The sequence below is a fragment of the Falco rusticolus genome, chromosome 11, assembly GCF_015220075.1.
Source record: "Falco rusticolus isolate bFalRus1 chromosome 11, bFalRus1.pri, whole genome shotgun sequence".
In the NCBI taxonomy this organism is placed as follows: Eukaryota; Metazoa; Chordata; class Aves; order Falconiformes; family Falconidae; genus Falco; species Falco rusticolus.
The window spans coordinates 35,377,158-35,386,370 of NC_051197.1; positions in this window are offsets into that span (position 1 = coordinate 35,377,158).

A 9,213-nucleotide genomic window follows, 5' to 3' on the forward strand; every position below is an offset into this window, starting at 1 on the left:
CTCTGTTTTACACCTTGATTTTTTTTTCTTCTACCTTACCACACAATTACAAGCTACTGTAGTCATCTAAATTATTCCTTTTATAATCATTGCCATTATAATACCAGCAATCTACATTGCTGAGCATTCTGTATAGTGTCCTTACTGAAGTACACTCTATTCCAAATGCATTTTAATATTTGCAGTTTGAAACCTGACAAAAAAAAAAAAAAAAAAGACACACCACCAACAACTTAGATTAGACATGTGGGATCAATTATGCGAAATAAAGCGTACAGGTTAGAAGTACCACAGCAGAGCTCACACTTTCTTTTTAACTTGCTAATGTCTCTGACCCCTCTGTACAAAAGCACTTCAATCAACATTCATATTTTTTTTTTTTTTTAAGCCTTACCATTTAACGGGCTGTAAAAAATGTTTAGCAATCAATTATACACATCAAGTTGATGCACTGCAGGACCGAGGTCATTTGAGCTTACAGCTACAGCTGAAAGTTTGGGAAAGCCACATGGGGAGCAAACTAGCTTTTCCCTTCTAAAGCTGAAGCAAAAGGACAGCTTAATTAACCCAACAGAGAGCATCTCCTCAGCCTTTCTGAAGCTCATTGTAAAAGCACTGACAACTGTCCTTTTGGGCCTCAAAAGCATTTGCTTTATGTCTTCAAGCTTCAGCTGTGCCTACATGCAGTGCCAATCAGAAATGTCACAATCAAGTGATCATATTAGATAAATTTGATTCTGATCACATGGCCTAATCCAGTGCTGGAACAATAACCTAAATCTGGACCTGGCTAGTTATGTCTGGTATGAGATATGGGTCAGTGAACATAAGTGCTCTATTTGTAATCATAAAAAGAGAGATAATGCATAGGATGCTAAACCACTGCTTTTCCTCCCCTTCATCTTATGGGGAAATTGATGGTCAGTATTCTCCAGAAGGATGGAGAGAGCATGTGGCTGATTAGGAACCAGGGGTTTACTCTGACTATGCATCTTTTAAAGATATTTCTTCCCTCTCTTACTACTATTTTCAGGAAAATGTGATTAAGAAGAGTAGATTCCCCACTGTTCAGCTATGGTATTGCTTTTCAGAGAGGGAAGTCTGCTTCGTTATTTTATTAATCAAAAACACCACCCAACTTATTCTAAGGTTTTAGGCAGCCCAGCATGGTTTCTCAGATAGCTTCACCTACTCTTCTTAGGGTTCATACACAGGCCAGCTTCTTAGCTTTTAAGAATCTCCAGGATGTCATGTTCCTTACAGAGTCTCTTTGGTAATTGCCTTGCTAAGCTAATAAGAAGAACTGTAGCTCTGTGGTTTTCTTTGCCACCATCTCTGGCAGGGAGAAGGAAACCTCATTTTACAAGGGGTTTGCTTTTGCTAATACTAATCCCATAGCATCTAACTAGGCCAATCACACTTTGTTCAGGACCGTCTTGGTAACTTATTGTGCCTAGGTTAAACAAACAAACAGACAAAAAGGCCATTTCACTTACATCCCTATTTTCAGATAAGTGCTTACTCCTAGGACAAATCAACAGTTAAATGGGAAATGCAGTCTAGAGGCTTGACTTCTTTCTTCTTTACTGTAGTCTTCAGAAATAGGGTAACCAGAATTCTTCCAGAACTGTATGTGAATTGAGGTGTATAGTGCATGTACAGGACACAGTACATTAAGAGCATCCAGCATATTCACAGTGCCTCAGCACAAGTGCTGCAGAGTTAGTAAATGTTCAGATACCTCTGATCCCACCTAACAGACATTTCAGGGTTGAAAAGATCAAGGGAAAACTAGACAGGTGGTAGCTCTGTCCAGAAATCTTTCACCAAGTAAGGAAGTTCTGTAGTTGTACAAGTTCAATACTAAAACTGTCTTAGTTTGGAAGAAAGACTTCAAGAATATTGTTTCTTGCCTTGATTTTTGGTGGTTCGTAACCTAAATCAGGCATTTGTCTGAATTATTACAGATGCATTGATCTGACTTCAACCTGAAGGTTTCATAAGACTGCAATAAAGCTTTCTTCTCATTAACCAGCCAAGCACATAAACATTTTAATGAACTGTTTTTACGTGGTTCATTGACTAGCTCCTAGGCTCCTATAGTGCAAATCACTTCTCCGTCACACTCAGCCCTCTCATACAGGCCTTTCTCCTCAGTGTACAAAATGCAAATTGAATACCAGTTCTATGGAAATTCAGCAACTATCGTATTCTAGCCAGTATACCTCCCAATAGTAAAAACATTTAAGGTATTGAGTCACATAAAGACAATCTCCAGCAATCACAGGCAACGAAACAGAACATGTAGAAAAGCAAGCTTCGCTGTTCTCACCAAGCAAACCGTTAAGGACCACTGGAAAATAAACCTCTTGGAGCTACTGCCTTGCACCGCAAATGTTTCAGACAATGAACGACAGTGTCGCCATGGAGTATTGGGCGAGCTAAATTGTCATCAATCATAGAACAGACCATCTCCCAAACAGGTATTTATTTTGTATTGACCTAAAGGTTGAAATAAATTATTGAAATCAACATCAGTGTAGACCAAATCTCTTCGGAATAATTAAATGATGTTAATGACAAGGATTTTGGTGTATACTAGTCAAGCTTTAAACAGCAACATGAAAAGCATAAAATATTTATTGTTATGTTTTCAAATAGACTTTACGACACATTATATATTTTTGAGATTAAAGATTAGTTCTAACACATGATTTAATAATGAATGCAAATTATAAATGAATATTTAACAAACCATATCACGTTTTATGTCTTAACATATCCTTTGCCATTACTGTGACTGAATGAGAAATGGCTCTGTGATGTATTGTCCTGCTGCCTAGGGCCCTGGTGTTTTCACCTTGATATGGCCTTTAAAATAAATTAATTTGTTAATGTTTAAGCGCTCTGTGTAAGAGTTGACATAAAACATTTATAAGTCTGTTTGTGATTGAATGAGCCATGCACTAATCAAATAATATTTATTTTTAAAATAATTTGGCCAATTGTTCCATGAAAAAGATCTGGAAATGTTTATTTCCAAATTGAGTTTGGGATTAAGTGGTACTAATGGTACCATAAAGATGTTATATAGTGTTAATATAACCTGAGTATTAAAAACATAATGAATTTGCTATTTATGAACCATTAAGTTTTACCTCAACCCTAGAATAAACTTCCTATCATTACAGACCTATTAAATAACTTCTGTCTTTTTTCCTTCTCTTTATCCTTATTCCCTTCTTTGCTTTCCTCTTCATGGTCACAGAATCATTTTTGATATATGTAGGATGAATTAAAAGGCGTTTAAAGAAAGCAATATTTTATTTTACTCTGGACAATATTTTTTAGTATTTTGTTTGCTTAAGTGACTGAACAGACTACCACCAGAGAAACACAAAGAAATTTTTTGTTTACTTTTCATTATTAGTTTTTAATGCTATATCTATCCTTATTAAATTTATTTTGATGTTGCAGGTAAAAAATGGAAAGAAATAAGGCTTCTCAGCTTCATAATTTTGTTAATTTTAAGCGGCCCAATTCAGACTTCCTGTTAAGAGAATACACGACATGCAACTTAAACTGAAGTATGACCATTACCATGGGCTGGAGTCTCATTAAATTCTCCAGCAAGTTCTCATGATTGAAATAGTAAGTCCCATGTCTGCCAGCACTGAACTGAGCTGACCGCGTAGATCACTGTCCTAACTTAATTGGCTAGGAATCCGACTTATGGTAAGTTACTTAGTAAGTTACAGTAAGAACTTAGCTAGTAATGTTTTACATTTACATAAGGTTCTCAATATTTAAAGATTAACGAAGAAGGAGAAAAAATATCCGGTAAGAGTTTTCCTCTACTAGCCCTTTCAACTCTATTTCCACACCACTTATGACCCAAATAAGGTGTTTAAAGAAGAGAGCATCAGATATTTGAGGAAAAATAGAACAGAAAAAATTAAGAACAGAAAGAGGAAGATTGGCCAGGAAGAATGAGATCCAAAAGGACACTATGCAGTTAGAAACAATGAAATGATTACCCTTAGGTGAGGAAGAAATTAAGAATGAGTTTGTTATCCTGCAAGAGAATTCTTACAATAGCAATCCTTACTCTTGCCTAGCATCTGCCTTGCCTGTCTGCAGTACACTACCACACAGAGGTTTGGAGGTTCATTTGTTTTCCGATTTTTTATATATTTTCTCACATTTCCCAGACATCCCTACCTCTTCCAGTTATTTTCCTTCAGTCATATCTCCCTATTAATTTTTGCAGATATTTTCTTCACATTTCAGTCTCCAGTGCTGTCTTTCTCATTGCTGTTTTCTTGTGTTCACTTCAAAATATTTCTGACAAAAAGCTATGCTACCTTGCAAGACTTAACTCATGATCAATTTGGGGATCACTCCTATTTAGGCTCCATCTCAATTCAGAATATTTTTTTCATCTGCAGCTTCCTATATCTTGGGGAAAGCTGCTGTCATCACCAGTTGTCTTTCAAGAGCATTGAAATGAAGAACATCTAAGAGTGTCCAGTACCTTGTTATGGACTGAAAATACAGTTGCTGCTGAACAGATTTGGAGAGTTTTTATTTTACTTTAAATCATTAAAGTCTTTCAAGAGCACCTAATAACTCAGTTCAGACTTCACATTTATTGGCATGAAAAAACAAAAGCAAGCAGATCCCGGCAGGATTAAGTCTAGCTGACCACTGAGCTGCTCTATATCCATGTCCTTGCTTATACCAAGTTTGTGATTATGCCCTGACTGATCCCAAGCTAACCATAGTACAGTAAAGATGAAAGAACAGGTGATAGGGACAATTGTGTCAGGGTTATGCAGTGTTTACCCATGCTTTCAATACAAAAAGCCACCATTCTCATGACACACTGTAGTTCTGTGCTGATCCCTTCGCATTCAGACAAAAGCCAAAGCTGAAGGCTTGATAAGAGAACTTTCACTCAGTAAAACATTTCAATTCTCCACACTGTTATTCATGACCCAGGATGCTTTTGTTCCAGACTTAAATCCAGAAGATAACGATCTTGTTTCTCTTTCCCACATTTTTTCCTTCCCATACTGAAACTCAGACTCCCCTCAATCACTTTACACCAGTGTCTTTTCCATTTATTGACTGAACAGTTAATACAAGTCAGGTAAAGCATCATACTTAAAGGAAGAATTTTAAAATCCAAGCAGCACATCAGACTACAATGTGAGGATTAACAGAACTTCGGTTTAACTTTCGGGGTTTTTTTTAGGGTTTTGGTTTTGTTTTAGGTTTGTCATGTCCTCAAAGTATTAGCATGTTATATCAAGCCTGATGCACTTTTCAAATATGATATTATTTTTTTGCCCTCCAATCACCTTAGCTTTACTCTAAGGTCAGTCTCCTTAATTCCATAGAACGGTTTCCAGGGGAGATGCACAGATTTGCCTGCACTGCCACCATCTTTTCTCAAAAATCTTAACAAGCAACAACCCCCGCACCAAATACCCTAATATTCATTCAGGGACTTACTCAATGCCCAGTAAAGCCAACCAAACAATTTCATAGACTTTGGTAATGCTTTACATCAGGCTCAGAGGTAACCAATGACGATAAATCAGACAAGCAGTTTCATAGATTCCTCTCTCACTCAACTCTCTTGAGCTCTCTTAAAAAGCACACAGTAGATACAGCCTAATGTGCTAGATAAGAAGCATTAAAATATTATGCATCACTGTACACTGAAGCCAAGATCATGAAAATCACTTCCACCTGTGACAACATAAAATTTGACTCAAGGTTCACACAAACTAGCATTACAATATTATGTTTGTGTTCCTATTACGTCCATTCTGCCACATTCACCCAGTTAAAATCTCTGCTTTGGAAATCAGCAGTTACATTTATGGCCAGAGAAAAGGAAAGGAGCGAAATTTAGATATGTGAGAAAGCACTATTTAAAACGGTAAGGGAGAAATAACAGAGTAATCAAACAGCTGCTTCAGAAAGCAACAATGCTTTTAGCATTACCACCTGAAAACTTAGGAATGAAGAAAACGAAAACAATTCCCAGCTAAAGTATAGACAAAGGAGATAACCCTCCCATAGGAGCACGGCATGATAAGTAGCCACAGGGAGAATCACTGCGATCAGTCAGGAAGGCAGGAGAGTTATTAGCTTAGCCCTGAACCTCCTACTTAATGTGGGGCCAGTGGTGATAGTTAACAGACCCTGGCTAAGGTGACAAGCTCTGGACCTGCTTGAGGAAATCCAATTGAGAAGCAGCCATGAGGAACAACAAGCTAGAAACAGATGTTTCAGCTACCAGGATGTGCACACATTTAACCTGAATATGTAGAAAAAATATTATTTTCTATAGATAGTGATTTCTTCTCCTTCTGCAGCTCAGGTACTGTCAGATCTCATTATCCACAGCTAAAGTGCTTCCTTCGCATTTTGGAATAGATCTTAAATCCAAGCAGAACTGTTTGAGTGACAGCTACTGAATGAAGAATTCAAGGTAGTAGATTGATACTCTGAAGATAATTCCAGCAAAATTCAAGCAAAACAAGGCTGACTCATAGGAATACAAAAAGTTAAATTTCAACACAAAGTTAAAATAATTACGAATGCCCATTTAACGCAGCATAAACCATCAGGAAAGCTAGCTTTCTTTTGGCTGTCAATTCATATTTAGCAACTAATGTTGATTATGTGTAGTTCTATCAATACATATCGAGACCATTGCCAAAATAGGACAGGAACAGGTTTGTCAAAAGGAGCTAATTACACTCAAGGGCAATTATTCCAGATACAACAAACAAAAAGTTAAAGTCTTAAGCTAGTCTTTTGTGCATATCTGGGTTCCATAGCATAAATAACAGGAAAAAGGTCCTATGGCATGTTAATATCTATGATACAATATATATATAATATATACTCTCGTGTACATTTCCCCTTGCAGTTCTAGAAATCTCATTAACATTAATGAAAACTATATATGCACCTCAAGAGGAGAAAATGCCCTGCTATGTTGATTTTTACAAGACATTTACTATTCTCAACACAACATATGCCTGTTCCAGATTTCAAACACATCCCATTTTAGGGACATACAACATCCCTAAATAGTTACTGCTAAATTCATTTATGGTTCTACATTAAAAAGTAAAATAAATAAAATATGTATAAGAAACTAATACCATTGACTCTGATTGCAAAAGCCTTTCTCCGAGCACATGAGGAACAGCGAAATCTCTTTAGAACGTTTTCTTCTATGCTTTTCTTAACTTCTAAGCCCGTATAGCTTCAGATGATAAGACTAAATTAAACTACTCTTTCAATCTCTTACCTTTCTTCATTCTTAATTCTTCTAAGTTCTAAATTCGCAAAAATTGGATGTTAATAATACCCGTTTTTCCAAATTATAAGCACTTACGGTTGACATAAGGATACAGAAATATTTGTTAAATATGGCCTCATAGTAGTGTTTCTTATGAACCCAAAGCAAAAGTTTTAAAAAATATGCCTTCAACCTGCTTTAAATAACAATAATTTTGGGAACACTTTGAGAAAAAGTTTCTTCATAACATAGCTTCTACTTCAGAGGAACTCGGTGGTCAAAAGGCCAGGAATCTATCTCTTTTTCATATGTGCTTAAATATTTCATTTCAGCCACTTCAGAAAGCTACAGGCTTCTCCCAGGTGAACAATAGTACAACTTCCCTAAAATAAAACAGATTTTTTTAGAAAAAAAAATATGTTAAATGTACCATATTGAATAAAATATCTGCTCCACTTGCATGTAATATGCAATTCAGTTTATTCTCTTCTCTTGTTTCTGTCATTCCCTTGAAAATGTTATCTTTCTGAGCAAAGGTTTTGTTCAAACAACTATTTTATACATGTAAATAACTAGAAAGTCCCAAACGTCAAGAAACAAAACATCATGTCCTAAAGCAGAATGTAAAAAAATTAAACTGATCTGTGAAATCTAGGTAAACTGCTATAATAAAACCAAATCCATAAAAACATATATACCACTTTTTAAAATTAAGTATCATTTTCGTTACCTCTATGTATTATTTCTTTACATTTCAAGTAACTGAAAGTATTATGTGATAAAGCAACTAAAATACAGCTGGTATCTGACAGAAAAGATGGCAAATGCTGAGTTTCTTGGGAAGTCCAACTCTTGAAATAGTGTGCTGAAGAACACGTGTATCTGCAGGAAATCTAGACAGATGTCGGGGTTTCACCACAGAAGCAAACTGTGTCTGTTGTATACTGTGAATTGCAAGGTTCAGTCCTACATTTCTTTCCTGAATAATAAGCAGACGTTCTAAAATATTTAAAATAAAATATTCAACAAAACGGAAAAGTGCATGCATCATGACCTTCAACAAAGATGTGCTACGAGGACCTTTAAGAGCAAGAAAACTACCGATTAGAAAAAAGCTCCATAAATGCTTTCCAATTTAAATCCAGTTTTCTTTTAGCAGTATAATACCTGAAAATATCATAATAGGTAATTGCCATTCGTGTGGTACTTCATGTAAAATTCTTTACATATATGAATAACTACAACTTCCCATTTTCATCACTTACACCCAAAGAAGCTGAAAGACAATGCATTTCTGTAAGAAATATCAAAATATCTACGCTGGATTTTGCTAGCCCAGGGGATCAGGGGCAGGGATAAATAAAATCAAGACACACTAGTTTCTACAACCATCATCATACAAGAGTGATATGATTAGCATGCCATCTCTTTAAGCTGCTTGCCACCTCAGATGTCTGTTTATAGTGGGGTCTGCTAGGGGCAGGTTTTGGCACCCCAGAGGCAAGGCTTAAAATTCAAACATCTAGATCACCCCAAGATGCTTTAGTTTTCTGCAGCCTACTTTCCACGAACCGCAGTGATATATTTTACATCATAGATCAACACTTGTGTTACTAGCATTAGTAACACAACCACTCTTCTAGTGATGAAAGGCCTCTCAACTCCAGCTTATACAACAGTTCAATTCCTTATTTTGCATAAAATTATATTAAATTAAAAATGTATGAATGAACCTTATTCCCAGCACTTTGCTCCAATGGAAACTTAGCTCATTCCACATAGTGCACCTGGAAGTCTGCAAGCAGAATGTACAGTTATCCAAAGAAGTCACTAAGGTTTCCTCTGCCCCCAGACTGACATATGCATTTGTGTGAATTTTAACATTT